This window comes from Protopterus annectens, chromosome 1.part0, assembly GCF_019279795.1.
Source record: "Protopterus annectens isolate FY-2018-M chromosome 1.part0, PAN1.0, whole genome shotgun sequence".
Classification (NCBI taxonomy): Eukaryota; Metazoa; Chordata; order Ceratodontiformes; family Protopteridae; genus Protopterus; species Protopterus annectens.
The window spans coordinates 1,170,356,239-1,170,377,263 of record NC_056725.1 but is presented as its reverse complement, the minus strand read 5'-3'; positions in this window follow the sequence as shown (position 1 = coordinate 1,170,377,263).

Sequence of the window (21,025 nt, the reverse complement as noted above, 5' to 3'; positions counted from 1 at the left end):
AACACATTATAACCCTTCACTGTTGGTGTGCTGACCGTGGCTTTAAACCACATCTCTGAGACCGCACAGATATTAGAATTCTCTAGGGTAAAGAGAGCTTCCAGGGAGTGGAGTTTTTTTGTTTAGGCTCCTAGCATTGAGCAGTAATACCTTTAGATTTTCTTAGTTTTGATTTGCTATGTCGGAAGATCTTTCAGTTTGGCATTGCCTAAAAAAGGCACTATGTGGGAAGATAATGTTTTAATTAATATTCAAAAGCCTAGAGGGGAGAGGTGCAGACCATCCGTGGAAAAGCAGCGTGGTCTGTTGATGATCTCCTTACATGCTGACAAATATTGCATCCCCTTAGAATGACACCAGAAACTAAGCCAAGTATTAAAGTCAATCTCCTTGTTCGTATTGTGGCATCATCCTTGGAGAAGGTAAAGTGCTGCTCAGTGCTAGGCTCATACCAGCCTGAGACACAAATTGCAAAAGCTTTATGATGTCACTCTTCATATAGTCTAGGGAGGTATGTCTCAGGTCATTTATTCCCACATGGACTATGACTGAGTCATATTGGTAATTGTGATCCAAAATCTTTTGTTTAGTCTCTTCCCACATATTCTTAGCTGACATAACAGAAGTCTTTTTAATTCATAATGTGGTGGATCCTAACCCCTGACAAGCAACTGATGGTAACTTTCTCCTTACTCAGCTTGGTGAGAGGGAAATCAGTGTGTCTCATAATGGAGTCTCCAAAGAGTAGAATGTTTGATTGTGTGGTGAATTTCCTTATGGGCTTAGAGGTAGAGACTTCATGAGATGTAGCTCTATGTATTGATATGGGGGTTGTTTTGAAAGAGTGTGTTTGGGGCTGATGAGGGTATTTCTTATGTGTACTTTTTCTAGGAAGTCTTTGTGGTTTAGGAAGGTTACATGTAAGTGCCTCAGTATATGTGCGTCTATATGTCTGCTTTGAATTGTGTGTAATGGGTGCAGCGTGAATACTACTGACAACCTTATCGACATTCAGAGTACTTTTATGTGAGAGCAGCATTACCCCTATTTATGGGGCCAAGATAAGATGAAATATTTAGGAGTATGAATTAAAAAGACTTCTGTTATGTCAGCTAAGAATATGTGGGAAGAGACTAAACAAAAGATAATACAAAAACCTGAGGAACTGGACGCTCTTGTCAATGATATGGATAGTAGGAGACAAGCAGTGAAAGTGTTTTTAGTCCCTTTAGTTTTACATACAGGTCAGGCATAGTTTTATCAACTAGAGAAGAAGTTGTAGACAATGATTAATAAAGAGTTGAAGAAATTTATCTGAGAGGGGAAGAGGGCAGGAATTACGTGAGATAAGATGATCCTTCCAATAGAACAAGGAGGTTAAAGACTACCTGATTTGAAGGGATATTTTAGAGTTGCACAGTTAAGGCTCATATACTAACACAAGCAAAATGTTATAATTCAAAATGGAAAGGGGATGATGAAGCAGCAATGAAATTCAAGACATAAGGAGAGAGTGGTATTTTGGATGCTGATCTTTAAGTGGAATAATAACAGCCGTAAAGAATATTATATTCATAAAATAGCAGAAAGTATGCTAGCAACTAAGCCACCTTTGGGATGGAGAAAGGAGATTCTGCCAATAGGCATGACTGCAATTAGGGATACATAAAATAGGCAAGAGGGTGCTGCCATTTACTAGAGAAAACTGGCCAAAGAACCATGGTATTGGGACTGGAGCAAACAGCTAGAGAAGGAAAGGCAATAGAATGGGATGAAGCCAAGAAGACATTTGAACTGTAGACTAGAGACTGCCTTCCATACCACAGAATGATATCAGAGTACAGGCAAAGAAAAAGGGATGGGAAAATCCTAAGTGAAAGACCTGTTCTGGTAGAGTTTTCAGTTGAATCTAGAACAGAAGCTGCTGTTATAAAAGGAATAATTAGTAGGACATATAAGATATTGCAAAATAACTATAAGAACCAACCAGAGGAGGTTAGAAAATACTGGGAATATATATTGGATGAGCAATTTACAAGGGAACAATGGGATGGCATATGTATGGCTCTCAAGTATGCAACATAATCCAGAAGGCTTGGAATTTTTGCTTGCAAGTGTTTTCCTAGGTATTTTTATACCCCAAGCAAACTTCAAAGAATTTTTCCTCAGGTAGATGGCAAATGTTGGAACTGTGATGGGGAAGAAAGAGGCAACTGGGAATATATGTTTTGGGGGTATAACAAGTTGGCAGATTTTAAAATTTTCCTACAGAGTACTCTTGTTAAAAATATTGTGTGAATAAATGGGTGCATCTAAAGAAATGGTTCCTTTGAGCTGGGACACAAGACACAAGATCTGAATTGCCTAGACATATTAAGGCCTTGTTAAGTTTACTTCTGCTGGCTGTCAACAAAAGCAATTACTAGAAAATGGAAATCAGAATCTAAATCAACTGTATTTGAGGTACTGGATATTGTAACAGAGCTAGAAAAGTGTAAGTGGGATCATTAAAAAAAAGGAAAGAACAAATTACACAGAAATAAATGGGAAATGTGGGAGCAATATATGGAGAATAATGTTCATGAGGAGGAGTCAGGTTTGAGGGAATGCAGTAATTGAGCAATTTATGTAATGTTCAAATGATAGTTATAAAAACTAACGTGATATATATTGTAAACTAAATAAGTAGTCTTTCGGCTTTTCCTGGTTAGGGGTCGCCACAGAGGATCTCCGGTCCGCTTATGACTGGAAACATGCGATATATATTGTATGTGACTGGAAACATGTTAATACAGTTTGTTTTCTTTTATATTAATTTATGTTTGCCTGTCTCTTAAGTGATAAATTTAATAAATGTGTTAAAAAATAAGGTCAAGCGAGTGTGTGTGTGTGTGTGTGTGTGTGTGTGTGTGTGTGTGTGTGTGTGTGTGTGTATGTGTGTGATATGGAATAAAGTTGTGGCAATCCATTTCTGTTCCCTATTTGCCTATCAAACTCTATGGATAGTGGGACTTTTTTGTTCACCGCATCAAGATAGGAGTCAGATGTAACTCTTAAGCACAGATTAAGAAGAGCAGAGCTGACCATATCAAGACGTACAGATGTATACAGAGTGGGTTCAATTTTTAGTGTACAGCTAAAAGAATTAATTTAGGAAATGGGAATGTGCAAGATAAAATCTGCATCAAGAAAGAATCTGAAAATGAGAAATACAGTTTGCAAAAATGAGGGTGATAAAAATGGAGACAAGATATGCACAAACATACTGTAGAGTTGAAATTTAAGTCTTGTGTACTCTATATACTGTATACTTGCTATGGTTATAAGTATGAAAGGAAGAGGTGATCTAAATTTATTCAGCTATGAAAAAGCTGTGATAGAAAGTCATTTTACAAAGATTTGTGGCAAGAAAGGCAAGTGTGTTCACAGAATTGCATGCTAAAGATCTAATACAGTGGAATCGTAAAATGCATCAAAACAATGGGATAAAAATACAAGTCAGAATGTTGGCACAAAATGCTGTGAGTTAATAAATAATACATGGAATTTAAACTAAACATTGGCTCAGAGTCTAATATTTGTTTGAAGAAATGCCTGAAGTATCGGGGCTAAATGGTAGAAAAAAAGAAAACTGCATTCCCATTGTTGACACATTAAGGCACCAAGTAAATCCAATGAATCAAATACTACCTACATATGAGTATGAAAATAAGAAGCCCAAGATCCTGTTTCAAATAGCAGCTGCTCAGGAAGTTAATTCTAATATTCTTGTTCACTTGGCTTGTGAGAAGCTAGAATTCATAACATGAATTCACAGTGTGAAAAAAACAGAGTGTATTTTTGCATGCAGTCAGGAGCAACAAACCACTGCTAGATATCTCAGATTCACTACATAACAAGCCAGCTCTGTGGAATAGAGGGTTACAGCTCTGATTATGACCCATGTGACTCAGGTTTGTCTAGTGGTCTGGTGCTTGGTAGAGCTTGCCAGGTAGAAGAGGAATACTGAAGCACTGTCCTGCTTGCTCTTCCAGGGGAGGGGCATGCAGAGATGCAGCTGGTTTGTGAATCCTGGTGGTGAAACCAGAGCTATGACAAGAGCTTTAGCTGCTGTAGGATGTGGAGCACTAAGGAATGCAGTGCCACATAAGTAGGGTTTATTCCTACAACACCATTATAAATCCAACTGAAGATGTCAGCCTACAGATCAGTGGGGAGATGACAGCTGAAAGCAGAAACCCAGTACTGGCCACAGTATGATAGATCTTCTCCTGGTTCAGTCTCATCCCTGTGCATAATGGCTCAGACCAATTAGAATGTACAGATGGGGAAACTGGGCCACATAACATGTCTTTGGATTCTCCCCCAACTAGGGGTGACTCTCCCTGTGTTGTCACACAGTGGATCAGTCGTAGCTCAAGGAACCAAGAGGATGGAATAATATGGAAATTGAAGTGATCAGAAAGCTTAAGTGTTATTAAGAAGCGACCTCAGACAACAGAATGAAAAAACTATGGTTAGTTTTGCAAAACTAGACATGATTGTCATTTGTTTTGATCAGCAAGATCCGAATAAACTTCTTAAAAGAGAACATTATTCATATTTTGAAGCATGTGCTTACCATAATGACAAATACTAAGTTATTTTCAATGTTAGATTAAAATTACGGATTTTCACACATAAAGCTAAGGGTAAAAAAACTTCCAAATTATTTACATTTAGCATGCCTTTGGGAAGATATAGATGCTTTATGTTTCCATTCAGTATTACATCCACACAAGAGCTGTGATGTATGCACAGCTAGTTTGACTTTTTTCTGTGTCAGACTTGAGTTCTCTGACATTAGAATACAACCAATGTATTTCAGACTTGCATAAGTAACTGAAGACATGAAATATGTTATAAACGTATTTGATCTATTAATATGGGGTCAGGAACAGGAGGATCATGATAACAGCTTGATACAGCTGCTAAACAGATTAAGACAGCATAACTTAATATGCAGATTGCTTCCCTTTTCATTGAAAGGCAAGTTCTGAAGATCTATTGCCCATGTGTATTTTGGTAAGGTTGTATTTCTCAGACAACTTATTGCTTGAAGTTTCCTGTAATTGTTTGTAGTGTTCTCTAACGGAATGGGATCTTACTGATAAAGGAGAAATGGCAGAAAAAATATACTTAAAGGCCATTTTGATCTTTCTCAAAGCCATCTGAATCTTAAAGTTAGTGTGTACAACAAAAGAGGTGTAGGGTATAAGACTATGCATTGGGGCATTGGATGCTTGCTTATTGAAAAAAATGGTACTTTTTAGGTGTTACATTTTCTTATTTAGGACACAAGCAGCTATGTTTGCTAGCTAATAATGCTATGCATTTTACACATGAACAGTTTATTTTTAAGGAATCATAAGGGAAGCAGGGCAGATGTAAATTAATTAACTGTCCTTAACTTTAAAGTGTCATGTGTGAAATAAATTGGTTGTATTCTAATGGCAGAGGAACTCAAGTCTGGTACAGAAAAAGTCAAACCAGCTGTGCATATGTCAAAGGTAGAAGATAAGAAGACATTAGACAGGTTCTTAGGAAGAATGCAGTATCTTGCAAATTCAGTACCTAATATGTCTGAGGTTGAACTGTTAGTAGTAAGTCATAGGCTCTGAAATGAATGCTGAAGAGGAAAAAGTTTTGAAATGCTAAAGAAGCTAGTTATTAAAGCACTAACATTAAAATGCCATGATGCAAGCAACCCAGTTGTATTGCAAGAAGATGCTAGTCAGTATAGCAGCAGAGCTGTATCTGTAAAAATGAAAGATGCCTATAGGTCAAGATCATTTATAGATGCATAAACAAAATGTGTTCAGAATAGAAATAAACTGTTGGCAGCAGAATATGGATGTGACAAATTACACAGGAATATTTAAAATAAAGATGTTCAAATGTAAACAAACCACAATCTTTGCAAATTATATCCAGAAAGTACTTGTTCAAGGCACTTCCACAGTTGCAGAGGATGTTATTTAATTTACACAAGTAAAATTTCAAAGTGAAATATAAACCAAGTAATTAACTACTCATAATAGAGATGTTGAGTGTGAAATTTTTACCAGAGACGTATGAAGATTTACAAGAAAAAATAGAGATTGTGTGGGTAATTCTGCAGTTGTAAATGACAGAAGAATAAGTAAAATAATTCCAGAGAAGTACTGGCACTGGCTTAAAAATTCAGTTACTAAAAGAAGTTACAATGGAAAGACAGCATAAGCAAACAATAATAAGGAAATCAATTATTTTAAAAAAGAAATAAGATGTGTCCACGGATTAATCTTCAAATCTGAAAAAAAAATAGTTCCCACTTAACTGAAAAGAGAAATGCTTAGGATATATGACTCACACTTGGAAATAGTAACATGCAGAAATATTTGTAACTTAAATGATCACTAGACTAAAGACTATCAGCTATTAAGACATGTCTCTACTAGAATAATGCATCATGATGTATAGCTAGTATTGCATGCTTTTAAGAATCCAAACTTTTTTGATATCCTTAACTCCCACAAAAGAAATAGCCCACAAGCACTCAAACTAAAAACAAAAATTGAATCTCCAGCAACAAATAATACACACTCAAGGGGAAAGATTTATTATTCAGTGAGATAAGATGAACACCCATACATTAATAGTACACCAGACTTGTTTTGCTCTCCTGGATTCAGGGAGTGTCTCATGAGTGTGGGTATTGGCAAGGTGATTTTGTTCCATGGACTGTTTCCACCTTATAAACTCTATGGATCTATGAAACTATGAAAAAGAAAGATTGCGAGCTATAAGATGTTGGCTAGGAAGACCGAATCAAAAAGAGAAAAGTAGTCTTGAGATGTGTGAGATATACATTTCACACCACAACTATCCAAAGGGAGACATGGTAGCATACCCAGAACCAAGTTATCTATATGGTCAAGTGGGCACAGATTTGTTTCATGTTTTAAAAAATGCTGTGTCATGTGTGTCTACATTATTATTATTTCAAGTTTCCTGAATTTAGGAAACTGACCGACATAGTAAGTATAAATGTAACAAGTACAGTAAAGCTTATTTACTGAACAAAAGTCTGAAACTCAAATTGTGTATGTATGTATATATATATATATATATATATATATATATATATATATATATATATATATGTGTATGTATATAGATATATATATATCTATATATATATATATATATATATATATATATATATATATATATATGTTGTTGTGTCTTTCTGCTTTTCCCAGTTAGGGGTCGCCACAGCAGAACTCCGGCCTGCTAATGATTGGTAGTTGATTTTTACGTGCCGAGTTACCAGCCCTGACACACAACCTTCAACGAAGGTATGCACATTCACGCATGTCTCCACGCAGAAGATGTTCTAGCTGAGAATCGAACCGGACAGCGTCTTACTGTTAGGCGACAACGCTACTGCAGCACCACCACTGTGGGTTTATTTTATATATATATATATATATATATATATATATATATATATATATATATATATATATATATAAAGAGTTACAGCATATGCAGCATATAACATGAAGTACACATTAACCACAATCTAGTGGACAGATGGAGAGAACTTTATAAGCATGGAAATATCTCATGAGGAAAGAGCTGTAGAAATAGTTAAAGACTGTCATCTTCCAGTTCTACCATATAGGAACATTTCATTACAGACACTCAGTCTTTCTCTGACTCTGCTCTTAATTGGTACAAGGTTGAAAAGCAAATAATCCACTTCGTCTGAATTACTTATGCATGAAAATCAGTACAATGTTAGGGAAAATCTGAAACAGAATTAGAAATTGATGCATCGTACCACTATATTAGAAAAGGAAAACAATGGAGATAAAGTAAGAATATGAAAGCCACTGGAAAGTTTGCAGTCTGAAGCTGAAGTAGTGAGTCAAGCAGTCGAACCAAGATCCTGTAATATTCATTGTGAACATGGAAATCTGTACTAGAATAACTGCATATATTTATATAAAACAGATAAATGGAAGGTCAGGGAGGAACAGCAACCAGAATTGTTCTCAAGAGTAGTGGCACAGGAACACAGAGACGTTGAATACTGAGACAAGCTAGAGTTACAGACAGAGGCTCCTCTAGTTGTGTTTCCAAAAAAAATCTTTGTGCAGTAAAAATTATCCCAAAATGATGATCAGATGTCCACAGTGAATATCTCTATTAGATAATGCAGATATGGAAGAACACTGAAGAAACCAGACAGGTATATGGACAGGTTCATAGTTGATCCTGATAACAAGGACTGAAAATTTTCTTTATTAATGAGATAAAGTATTATCTGATGGAAAAGAGCTGAAAGCATGCTTTATGTAGCATCAAGAGTCAGGGATATTTTAAATGATCAGTGCAATGTAATGCATGTTATTTCACAAGGTGCATAAAAAATAGGTATAATTCAAAACTAGAACAAGGAGGGTTTAGCTTATGGCATGCATGGGCATGCACACAGAAACACATACACATGCACTAATTTGTAGGTACAGGTGGTTGCATGCCATATGGTTCACTTTTTTCTAGAAGGAAGAAGAGTAAAGACCTCACAGAGGCTGCTGGAAGCACATCTTCATGACTTGTTTTGTTTACTGACCATCTTGGCAAACATCCAAATGTTACACACTGTGCTAGTACACCAGCAATTGTCGTGATCTATTTATTTTTTCATTAAAACAGATCCATCAAGGCAATATGCTGTTAAAGCATCATGATATGATTTCGATGTCAGTGAAGTATGCAGTACACTCTTGTTTTCAGTGCGAAGTTAATATCAGTTTTTAGTATTAGTTATTTGGTGCAGTGACAGTTATTATGTCTTATAATGCATTTTCGCAGGCCACTATATGGCCAACAACAAAGCTTGCTACTCTGATAATGAGTCAGGGTATAACAGAAGGTCATTCTCAGCTAGTTCTGCTGAGGCTAGTGATGTAGGACATGATGGCAGATTATTATGTACCATGTAATTGGCTTCACCCATTCATCCTATCCTGCACACTGGATAGCATGGGTTTGGAAGGTGGGGCCCCTATGGAACATCAGCTTCCAGATAAATGGGCTGGTTAGGAATGAAAGAACAGTTGTTACAGCCCAAAGTGATACCTTTCACATGTTAGCATGTATTGCTTGCAAACTTTCTGGCATGTACAACACTAACACACTCATTAAAATATATTGACCATTTTAGCATGTTTGCAGGTGCCTTTGTTGTGTCACAGAAACAGGGTTGAGAAAGATAGTACATATAAGTATTGTAGGTGGTTTACTATCAAATGGGTGATTGGACTTTGTTCGATTTATGTTAGTCTGAACGCCCAATTCGATATATCAAAAGAACAAAAAATAAATGTTGAAATGCGCAATAGCAAATGCACTACAGAATTCACTGCTGTGAATTTCAACATTTTAATACAGATCGCACTATAGTGGGGATTGGGACATGTACCCTTTTCCTCACTGTAGTACGATCTCAGATTTTGCATATATAAGTAGCAGGGGGTGTGGGGGGAATAGCCCCCACAATGGGGATGCAGGGGTGCTTGCCCCCCTGCAAAAACATTGTTTACTGTGTGTTGCACAGTGGTAGCACTTGTGGATGTGTAGAGAATGTTCAAATTGTGTCGAATTCCAACATTCTCCACTTCCGCATTCGATTTCTGTGTCGTCACTGTTTTTGTTTTTTGTTATCCGGTTCGTTGAAATGATAGCTTGCACAAAGTGCGATCGGTGACATGATAGTAAACCATTGCAGGTAACTGTACCACTAAATCCAAGCCAGCTAACATTCCATGGCCACTCTTTTCCTGTCTGAGTACCCTGGCCAACCTTTGAATGCATTTCTTTATGCTTATTTATCATTTGCTGATGACCTTATTTGTGTGTGTGTGTGTGTGTGTGTGTGTGTGTGTGTGTGTGTGTGTGTGTGTGTGTGTGTGTGTGTGTGTATGTACTTGCGTGTACTTGTGTGTGTGTGTGTGTGTGTGTGTGTGTGTGTGTGTGTGTGTGTGTGTGTGTGTGTGTGTGTGTGTGTGTCCATGCTTGCTGTACCTCCTTTCCTTTTACACTATTGTGCACCTCACCTATTTTACAGCTGTCTGTGCGGATGTCTATTATTGGATCACAATGCATCTGGTGTGGATAACACCCTTCTACAATGTGTATATTGTCTGTCCATGTCTCATGACAGATGCTTATGTGTGCACTGCTTATATTTACTTGGCCAGTCCTGTGCCTACTGCTTTACAGCATTGTAGTCCTTATATGTATGCCCTGTATGTCATGTACTTGTGTAACTTTGTACATTTATGGATGTGTTTTTCATACCTATATGTGTCCTGTTTGCTTGCCATTTTATCAGAGTTTGTTACATTATATCATTCTATAAAATCTTCATAGGCTCTGTGGCTGCATATTAAACTCAACTACATGTTACTGCGTGCCCACTGTTGTATGGCTCTTATGTACATGGAGGGTACAGGCCCCTAGCAGGATTAGCAACTTAGAGCCCATGGATTTCAGTAGAAATGAAAGAATTAGGATATTAGGAGTCAGTCACCCCTAAAAATTTATCAGATTCAGAGGCAATGGGCACAGTAATAATGTCTGAGTATGACTTTAAGACATCAGGACCTCCAGCAGGATTAACAGAGTGAGGATTTCAGCAGAAATGACAAAGTCAAGAGGCAAGATAATTAAGTCAGAATGCCTACAGCATGATTAATGAGCAAGGAATACCATTCAGATGAAAGGCATAAGGAGGCCCTAAAAGAGAATCAGGTAACATAGTAAGATTTAAACAGTTAGATGGCACTAGCAGAATTAACAGTAATTAGAAGGCCTCAGGGATATTAACAGATGTAAGTGGTTCATCAAGTCAAAGAAAATTAGGCCGTAACATGATTAGAACAGCAGAATTGACTGAACTAAATAATATGGGTTAAATTTAAATCAGTTGCAGGCCCCATGATGGTTAATAGATGCAGGGAAAAGAACAGTATTAGATGAAAGAGCACCAACACAACACGACAAAATCAGACAGAAAACCCAGTGAACTTATCATAGTCCGAGAAAATCAAAGCATCACACCTCTGCTTTTAATTAACCAGCCAGTAAATATACTTCAGCTTGGCTTGTGTATGACCACTTTAAATGTGTTTTAGTACAATTACATCTTGAAGGAAGAACAGTAGTGCTAGTTCTTGTTTGTTCTTTGTTCTATTACATTTGCTTTTACCTTGCATATTAATTAGGAACAGTGTTGCACACACATTTGTTTTATTTATTAGTGGGCTGGTTAAACTGCATATTCGATTTTCAATGGATACTGGAGAGAAAAGTTTCCCTACAGGCAGGTAGGTGTATCCACTCCAAAGGGAAAAAAATTGTGATAATATATACAACATCATACTGTTATTAATCATTTTATTATTTTCCACTTACTGCAGCCTAACAAGATATATAAGGCTTATTTGTAGAAACATTTCAATAAATGGATCATGGGATGTGATGTGTAACATCGAGCTGGCCCTGTGTCCAAGTTGAGGAATTATCAAAGGTAACAGCAACATTAACAAAGGGAAATTAATATAACTTCAATGTCAGTTAAAGACTGACAATGTGCTGTTAAACCCTAGACCCCCCCCCAAAAAAAATAAGAATAAGATTACCGAATATTGTCCCCTTGAACAAAGCATTGCAAATGATCACATGGTGCACGTGTCTAAAACCAACTATATTTGCATAATAGCTCTTGGACTTTGGGTATATCTGCATTTTTATGGGTGTTACTATATGTTATTGGATGTTAATAGTTAAAAACTATTGCATTATTTACTGGTGGTAATTTCTGTGAATAATGATTGACTAATTAACCCTTCCTTCATTTCTATAGTTTTCAATTTTCTGTGTAACAAAGCACCATCACATTATTGTACAAGAATAATTTCTAACTTAATGACATAAGGGAAGCAATTTCTGGCAAAAGAAAATATGTGTACTTATTTAAGGACTCTCCAAACCACCATACTCCAATTGTGTCATAACTTAATGAATGAGATTTGTAGTGATTGCAATGTGAGGGTAAAGAAACTTGATAAATGCAGAGGGGTGGTTATTATGGATGCCATGAATTATTTCATTGTATGAATGCTGTATTAATGGATGGTGCATATGAAGAAGTATCTCGTAATGAAGTACATGTGGCAAATTCCAGAATTGATTTATAATTGCAGGTTGTGGTGTTACAAGGATAGTTGAATAGGAACAACTATTGCTTTATGGTAAATGACAAACCTTTGCTTTTGAATATATTTGGTATCCCAAAGATACATAAATCTATTCATAATCCCCCAATGAGACCTATCATTGATGCTAATCAGTCCAAAACACATTTTATTGCAAAATACTTTGAAATCGTGTTAAAAGATGGGTTAAATAATATTCCACAAATTTCTAAGGACTCATGGGATTTTCTGGGGAAGGTCAGTAAAACCTCTTTTTGTGCAGAAGCTATTTTCTTAACTATTGATGTTAAGGTCTTATATACAGTTATTCCCCACAAAATTGGGATACGGTGGTTTGGAGAGTACTTAAATAGTTATGCATCTTTTCCTTCATCAAAAACTACTTCCCTAATGTCTCTAATGGAACTAATTTGAAAAAAATAATTTCATTCATTTTAAAGGACAGTTGTTTAGACAGAAAACAGGAGTGGCAATGGGGGTAGCTTGCACCCCCATTTTCCAATTTAGTTATGGCACACTGGGAATCACTATATCTTTTTTAATAGTAGATTCTGGAATTCCTGGTCCTTATATACCAGATTCCTGGATGACATTTTTATGTTATGGACTGACACACAGGAGAAATTGAATAAATCCATTGAGTACATAAACCATACAGTAGAAGTTTTGAGGTTTGCCCATTCTATGGATTTTGAAAACATTTCCTTTTTGGATGTTGAAATCAGGAAAGATTTTTTGAACAATAGGTTTAGTTCAGGCATATATAGAAAGTCCACTTTCTCAAACTCTTTTCTTCATTGATATAGTTGACACCTGAACAACCAGAAAAAAGATAAAAGGGCAACTAGTTCATTTAGCTAGAATGATGTCTGATTTTGATGGATTTTTATCGGAATGTGATATTTTATTAGACATGTTTTCTAAGAGATGTTACCCTTACCACTTCAGTAAACCTATTAGGAATGAAGTTGTGAAAAAGAGAGAAACTGACTTTGACTTTCCTTTGGTTTGAAACACAGTCATGGAGACATCTGTTCATTCCAGCCCAATTCACAAAGATTTTAATAAAATTGGCACTTATTTTCCATTGGTTTTAAACAGAGTCAGGAAGACATCTATTTATTCCAGTCCAAATAACTTACACCCTTGATAGCCCCCATATTTTGAATTAATTAGTGAAAAATTGGGGTTTATTTAGAGGGAACACTGAAGTACTGAATAAGTTGGGACATGGTCCACTTATAGGAAAGGTAAAAACCTTTAAGAATTTTTGGGAAATTGGGAGGTATTTAACAACTAAAAACACAGTGACTACAAATATGACAAGTCAAAAAATAGGTATGGCCAAATGTAGCCATTGCCACCAGTGTTCTTTCTTTTTTTTTTTTAGCTGTTGACAACATTAAGATAAGAGGGTCAGTTATATGTTCAAAGGGTCGCTTTTCCTGTGACTCTAAGAGTGTGGTTTATATTGCCTTATGTAAATTGTGCTCAGTGTTTTATATTGGGAAAACCAATAGAAAACTGAAAGAACATATATATTAACTCATTCTACTTAAAACAGAGAGAAGATTTGGGAAGGCCAACCCCCTTAGTTTCTTAACCTTGAATTATCTCCTTTCACCCTTTCCACTTTACTAAAAAAAAAAACTTTATACAGCTGCTTTTGCAGTATTTGTTTCCTCCTACTATATTACTTCATCTTGTTTTTTCTGCTTCTTGTTCTCTAAAGTGTTCAGTTGCATCTTCTCTGCTGCATTTATTACTGCTTGTTTTTAATCTGTTTAAATTTTAAGTGTTATTCTAAGCCTCTTAGTTTTGGTTTAAGCACTTGAGCTTTAGGCCAACCCCTTAGCTCGCCCTAACCTCTCTTTCTCAGATTCTGACAAATATGGATGGGCAATTTATTACGGTTTCTCCTGCCAGCCTGGTTGATAAAGGCATCCTGAGACAGTGTAGCAACTGCCTCATGTACATGGACAACCATCTACTACTACTACCACCTAGGAACACAATTTGTGAGAAATGCAATTCCATAAAAAAGCTGGAGTCTATACTCTCTCCCTCACAAGCCAGTATATCTGGCACTGAGAAGTTTATCAACGCAATCACTGCACCTCAAACACCACCTACAGCTACACAACACACACCAACATATGTGGAGGTTCTCAACAAAAAGAAACACAAACAAAGGAGACCTTGGCAAGAACATATGAGAACTCCACAACCCTCCACACCACATACCATGCATAGTCCACACCATCAGTGTCTCACAACCACTAAGGCCTAACCATAAACCCAACATATTAGTCATATGGGACTCCATTGTGAGACACACAGATGTGCCTCTCACCAGGCTGGATAAGGAGAAAGTCACAGTTAGTTGTTTGTCAGGTGCCAGAATCCGCCATATCACACACGCACTCAAGTCTCTCAACAACAGGTACTATTATGACTCTGCCATAATCCATGTTGGTGTGGACATCTTGAGACATACCTCCCTGGACTATGTGAAGAGAGACATGATTGAGTTCACCGAATATGTGTCCCAGGCAGATATGCCCCTAGCCTTAAGCAGCAGTTTACCATCACCCAGAATGATGCCTCAATACAAACAGAAAATGATTGACTTTAACAATTGGCTTAGCTTCTGGTGGCATTCCAGGGAGATCCAGTACCTGACAGCCTGGAAAGATATGATTGACAGACCACGATGCTTTGCTAGAGATGGCCTGCATCTGTCTCACTTGGGCTTCAGGCTTCTAGTAAAGGCCCTTGCCTCCCCCATAGTGCCTTTTTTAGGAAAAGACTTGAGGTCAATACTAACAACACAAAAATTTCAACAAAATGTAAATTAAAGGTCATTCTGCTAAACGCTAGGAGTCTAAACATGAAACTGGACTTATTGCAAGCATTCTTAACCCTGGAAAATGCTGACGTTTGTGTAGTCACAGAAACCTGACTCAATGCTGCAGAGAGCACCCTAGCCTTACCTGGTTACTCATCATATCATACATTCAGACCCCAAAATGTGGCCAGCAAAGCCAAAGGAGGTGGAGTTTCAATATTTATTAAAGACACACACACCTCCAGGCTGGTCAGACAGTATGACACACAGGAGACATTCTAGGTGCAGTTAACCATTGACAAGACCCCTATTCAAATTATAGGTAGCTACAGGCCCCCAAATTTGACTCAAGATGCCCACTCCACCTATCTGGACCTCTTCAAATCTATCAAGATTCAACCCTTTACCCTGATCCTGGATGACTTTAATTACCCAACCATAGATTAGAAAAACTACTCATGCCAGAACACTATGCCCAGAGATTCCTATATTTTATCAATGCAAATATCTGGGAACAGCTAGTCAATATCCCCACAAGAGGTGATAATATCTTGAACTTGGTCTTAACCAACATCAGTAACCACTGCAACACCCCTATGGTATTATCCTCCCTGGTAAGATCTGACCATAAAGCGGTCACTTTTGAAGTCACCATCTCCCCTGACCTCCCTCTAGCTAGGGTCAAACAAAAAATATTCTCCAAAGCTGATTACAACCTCCTGAGGGATGGTATAAACAGCTTCACAGCCCCCTTCTCCAGTGTGGGAACTAGAACCAATGTCCAAATCTACACCAAAGTACTATATGAACATTTATATAGATGCATGGAATCAGAAATACCTGACAGGACAAAATCATCCTCCGCAAGGAAGAGTAAACCTGTCTGGTGGACATCTGCAATAAATAAACTATATAACAGAAGAAAAAAATTGCTGTCCAGGACCAAGAAGGAGCAGGTGCCCTAATAGAAGTAATTTCTCCTTAGCCTAAACAAGCAAATAAGAGCACTAGTGAAATCCTCTAAAGCCAGCTTTGAGTCCAAATTGGCCACATCTACTAGAGACAATCATAAGGCCTTCTTCACATATGTCTGCAATCTCAAAGGAAGCACCCAGATCTGTTGAGAACTGCTGGTCAAGGACACCACATGCACAAATGCTGTAGATGTAGCCAATCTACTGGCTGACAAATTCAGGTAAAACTTCTCCCCTCTGTCCCCCTCATCAGTAAATCAGGACATCCCCAGTACCTGCCCCCCAGCCTTTATCTCTAGGGAACAGGTGATCACTGCCCTCTCAAAGGCAAAAAATACAGCCTCCATGGGACCCGATAACATCTCAGGCTGCATCCTACATGAACTCAAGCATGAATTTGTAGCACCATTAGGCACCCTATTCAACCAAAGCCTGAGCACCGGCTTTGTCCCAGCCAAGTAGAGGATAGCCACTGTCATCCCTTTACACAAAGGTGGAGCATCCACCGATCCAGGAAATTATAGATCCATCAGCCTAACTAGCCTGATCTGCAAGGCCATGGAATGGATTATCATGGACCTCATTAACAGGGACATCGGCAACCTCCAAATACTCAACCCCACACAGTTAAATCTGGTTGAGTACTGTGAGGCAGTCACCAAAGCCATGGATGAGGGGAAGATGATGCACACCACCTACCTTGACCTGGCCAAACCCTTCGACACTATTCCCCACTTGGGCATAGTAGATAAACTCTCTCAACTAGGCATCAATCCATATGTTACCAGATGGGAAGCAAACTGACTCACTGATAGAACCCACCTAATCAAAATAGGGGAAGCCACCTCAAGCAGCAGACCTGTAATGGGTGATGTACCCCAGGGATTGGTCTTGGGGCCGCTGTTATTCAGGATGTACTTCACTGAGGTGTAGGCCAAAACCAGTGGGCTATGGCTGACCAAGTTTGCAGATGACTGCAAGTTGGGAACAGTCATCAATTCCCCAAATGATGTGGATGTCCTCCAAGAGGGTCTCACCCAAACAAATGACTGGTGCCAGAAACATGGCCTCAGTCTGATTGCCAAAAAATGCATCATCATCATCCCCTTTGGGGAGAGTGATGTCCCCACATATTATCACATTAATAACAAGGTCCTAAGTACACAATCAGTAGTGAGAGATTTGGGCACCCAGGTTGATAGCAACCTGACTTTTGACCACCATGTTGCTTCCATTGTATGGAAAGCTTGCTACATGGCCCACCTCATAAGTAAGGGTATCTCATCCAGGGACAAAGAGGTCATAACATCCCTGCAACTGTTACAAGCAGTATTAGGTTATACATTGATTAGATGGTTTATATCATGTGAGTTATAGGTGGATGTTTTAAATAGCTTATGTAATTTTAATTTACTGTTCTGATGAAGTTCCATTTTATTTGGAATGGAAGCACTAAACTTATTAAATATGTGCATTCTAATTTGCTGTTACGTGGTTTTCTTTGCCATGTTCACTGGTTTCATTGTCAGTTGTTGGTTCTGCCAATGGTTATTTGGTTCAGAGTTTGTTTATGTTCTTTTGGTTGCTAATTTGAGATGTCACCTGGATGGTTTGTTTCTGGGATAGTCTTGGGCTTACTTCTGGTAGATATAGCAGCCTTTATGCAGCCATTGACATGGTTGTACAGAGTTTTTGAGAGCAGTTCAGCATAGGCTGCTGTGTTCTCGGGATTTGCAGGAGCACTGAAATTTGGCAAACCATGATATAATAAATGGTAATTTGCCTTGGAAGAGTTCCTAACCATTACTGGTTTTAATAGGATTATGGAGTTGATTTTGAGACAACTCTATGGTCAGACATTATTAGGGAGGATGAGACATGGAGGGGTGTGAAGCGTTCTCCCGTATTTGTGAACACAAGGTCCAGTATGTTGAAGCCTCTAGTGTGTATAATCACTCTTTCGTCAGGGGTGTTTGTATTTACAAAGACCAGGAATGTCTGTCCCTGCAGATTTGAGGCCATATAGGATTTTCAGTATACAGCTAGGTAATTAAAGTCTCCCATGAGTAGGGTGTTAGTTTGGATGGAAAGTGTCTACAGTAGGTCCATGTTGAGGAACTCTAGTATATCAACCTGTTTGAGCACCCCTAGAGGTATGCTTTTTATTGATGTATGTTGAGACACCTCCACCTTCAGCCCTTGTCTGTGCAGCTACTGGTCTAAAAGTGTAGAAGGCATTGAAACCTTGCATTGCTGAAGCATTCTGCATCTTTAAAACATGTCTCAGTAATTGCACAACTGTCTATATTCTTGAGAGTGAGGAGGGCTTGGAGAGAGTGTATTTTTTTATTTAGGCTCCTGGCATTGAGCAGTAACACTGTGAGGTTCAGCTGAGTTGATTTTGGTATGTCAGTAGGTTTGTCAGTTTGGCATTGCCTAAAAAAGGCACTATGGGATGGATAAAGTTTTAGTCAGTATTTGAAAGTTGAGAGGTAAAAGGTGTAGGCCATCCTTGGCAAAACAATGTGGTCTGTTAACCATGTCCTGCCAAGCAGACAAATATTGGATCCCCTCAGAACTGCACCAGAAAGACAGACAGTTGTTGAAATCAATCATTGTTTGCTCATATTGTGGCATCATCCTCAGTGATGGCAACTTGCTGCTCAATTCTAGGCTCATAACAGCCTGATACAAAATTTGAAAGCTCCATAATGTCTCTCTGCATAAAGTCTTATGAGGTGCACCTACACGGAGTATGATAAAATCATACTGATGGAATCATACTGGTACCTGTGGCATAATCACTTGTGTGCATGCTTGATTTGGTGGATCCTGGCTCCAGATAAACAATTAACGGTTCTCTTCTCCTTGTTCAGGGCATCAGTATGTCTTACTATGGAGTCCCCTATGACAAGAGTCATGGCAAGTGTGTTTGCTTGCCTTAGGGGATTAGTGTCTGGGGTTCCCCTGGCAGTGACAGTATGTGAGGTGTTAGGTGTTGTTTTACTTAAGTGACTTTGGGCTTCCTGAGGCATAGCTTTGACATTGGGTGATCTGTGTAGTTATGAAGCAAGGATATGGTCAACTGGGCCTCATTGATCATCACATTGTATAACAATGGCATTTTTGTGCTGAGTCCTTAATATTTTTCTTACCACCTCAGGCAGTGAAAGTACAAGTACTCCCTGATGTAGGCCAATTCACACAAGTCCCTGTTGACATGTCAGACGTTTGCCTCATTTGCTTTTTTTATCTCCGCTGCTGTCTCTGGTGCTAAAGAAGTTATGAAAGCCCAACCCATGCAGGAAGGCAAGTACTGGTCATTGTTGTTCAGTGCACATCCTCCATGCAAATAACCTCTACAAGGAGATATTTGCTGCCAGCATTTTAAAAAGAAAAAACACAATTGTTTTCTTTCTGGGAAATAGTACTTTTACCACAGTCATGACTCTTTCAGGAAATTACTATTTTCGAAGCCTGAGATTGAAACACTGAAAATTATTACAGTTCTTATAAGGTAACAATAGCCAAATTAGAGTCGGTTTATAACATTAAAGATTTTTAAAATATAAAATTGTCTCTGATTTCTATCATATTGTTCTAATATGTCCACTTTACAATTGATTGAGTATGTAGAAACTGTTAACTTAGAAAGTTGATAGAATAACAGGTTTTGCATTAACATGAATTTTCTAAAGGGCATGAAGTCTGAAACTCAAATGTCTGTCTTTATTTTCTAACGTCAGTCTTTAATGATATGCCACTAATTTGCCAGAAAACCACAATTTTGTGAAAAAAGGACCAAAAAATATGAGTCAGAAATCTGGACATTCTGCGAAAATCTGTACAGTTGACAGATATGGCCGATGAAATGGTAATGTTGTGGGTATTGAGGCAAAACGTTAGAGACTGGTAAAGTCACAATAATACATTCATCAAATTAATAACAAGCTTGTAAGTTTGCAGATTGTCAAATCTTTTTGCCCTCAAATATTTAGCCAAGTCCATTCAAAACAGGGACTCCTCAAAATAAATTAAAGCCCCACATAATAATGCAGGTCTTTCCCAATAGATTATTATGAAGTCACTGTGTGAAATCATATTTTGGGAAAGAATTAGGCGACTGTAAAACCAAAGTTTGCAAAGACAGAATTACAACTCATTATGGCAGAAAGACTAAGAAGAGAAGGCTGATCTTATGAAAGACACATAGAAAGTACTGACCTTCTACTTGGCTCACTGCTATTTAACCTGCTGCATCAAGGCACCCCATTGCCTCTCTATAAAGAACTCCTTATGCAGAAGTGTAACTAGCTATTCTGGTGCTCAGTGACATCCCCCAATCTGTTTTCCCCCTCTCCACTCACCCACTCACCTGTTAGGTTTCTGAGGAACAATTAAAAAAAAATCATCTCTTCACTCATTTGAAACTTTAGAAAACTGCTTGCAATATTTCTAACAAGCAGCTGGTACAGTTTATTCCACACACAAAGCACTAAAGCACTTCAGTTCTAACTTCTGACCGTGAATGCAACAGTGGCATTCATGTTGAATGTCAGTAATGCACTGAAGACCAATTGGATTTCCATCACATCTGCGATTGCACCCCTAACCCTTTGAATCTGGAGCAGTTACCCCCTTCACCCCACCCTTATTGTACCTCTGCCCTTATATATGTCCCCTCAGGTTCCAACCTTAGAAGCCAATCAAATATAGGTCTTGTAACCCAATAATTAAACTCCAGTGCACAAAACACAGCTTCTCTGTACTTGCCCTCAAAATCTGATAATCTCTCCTTTGAACTTAAAGAAACTCTGCAGGTACTCTTAAATTTAGTCCCTCCCCCAAAAAAGAATTCTTGCTTGAACAAAGCAAGTACAAGTGCATTAATA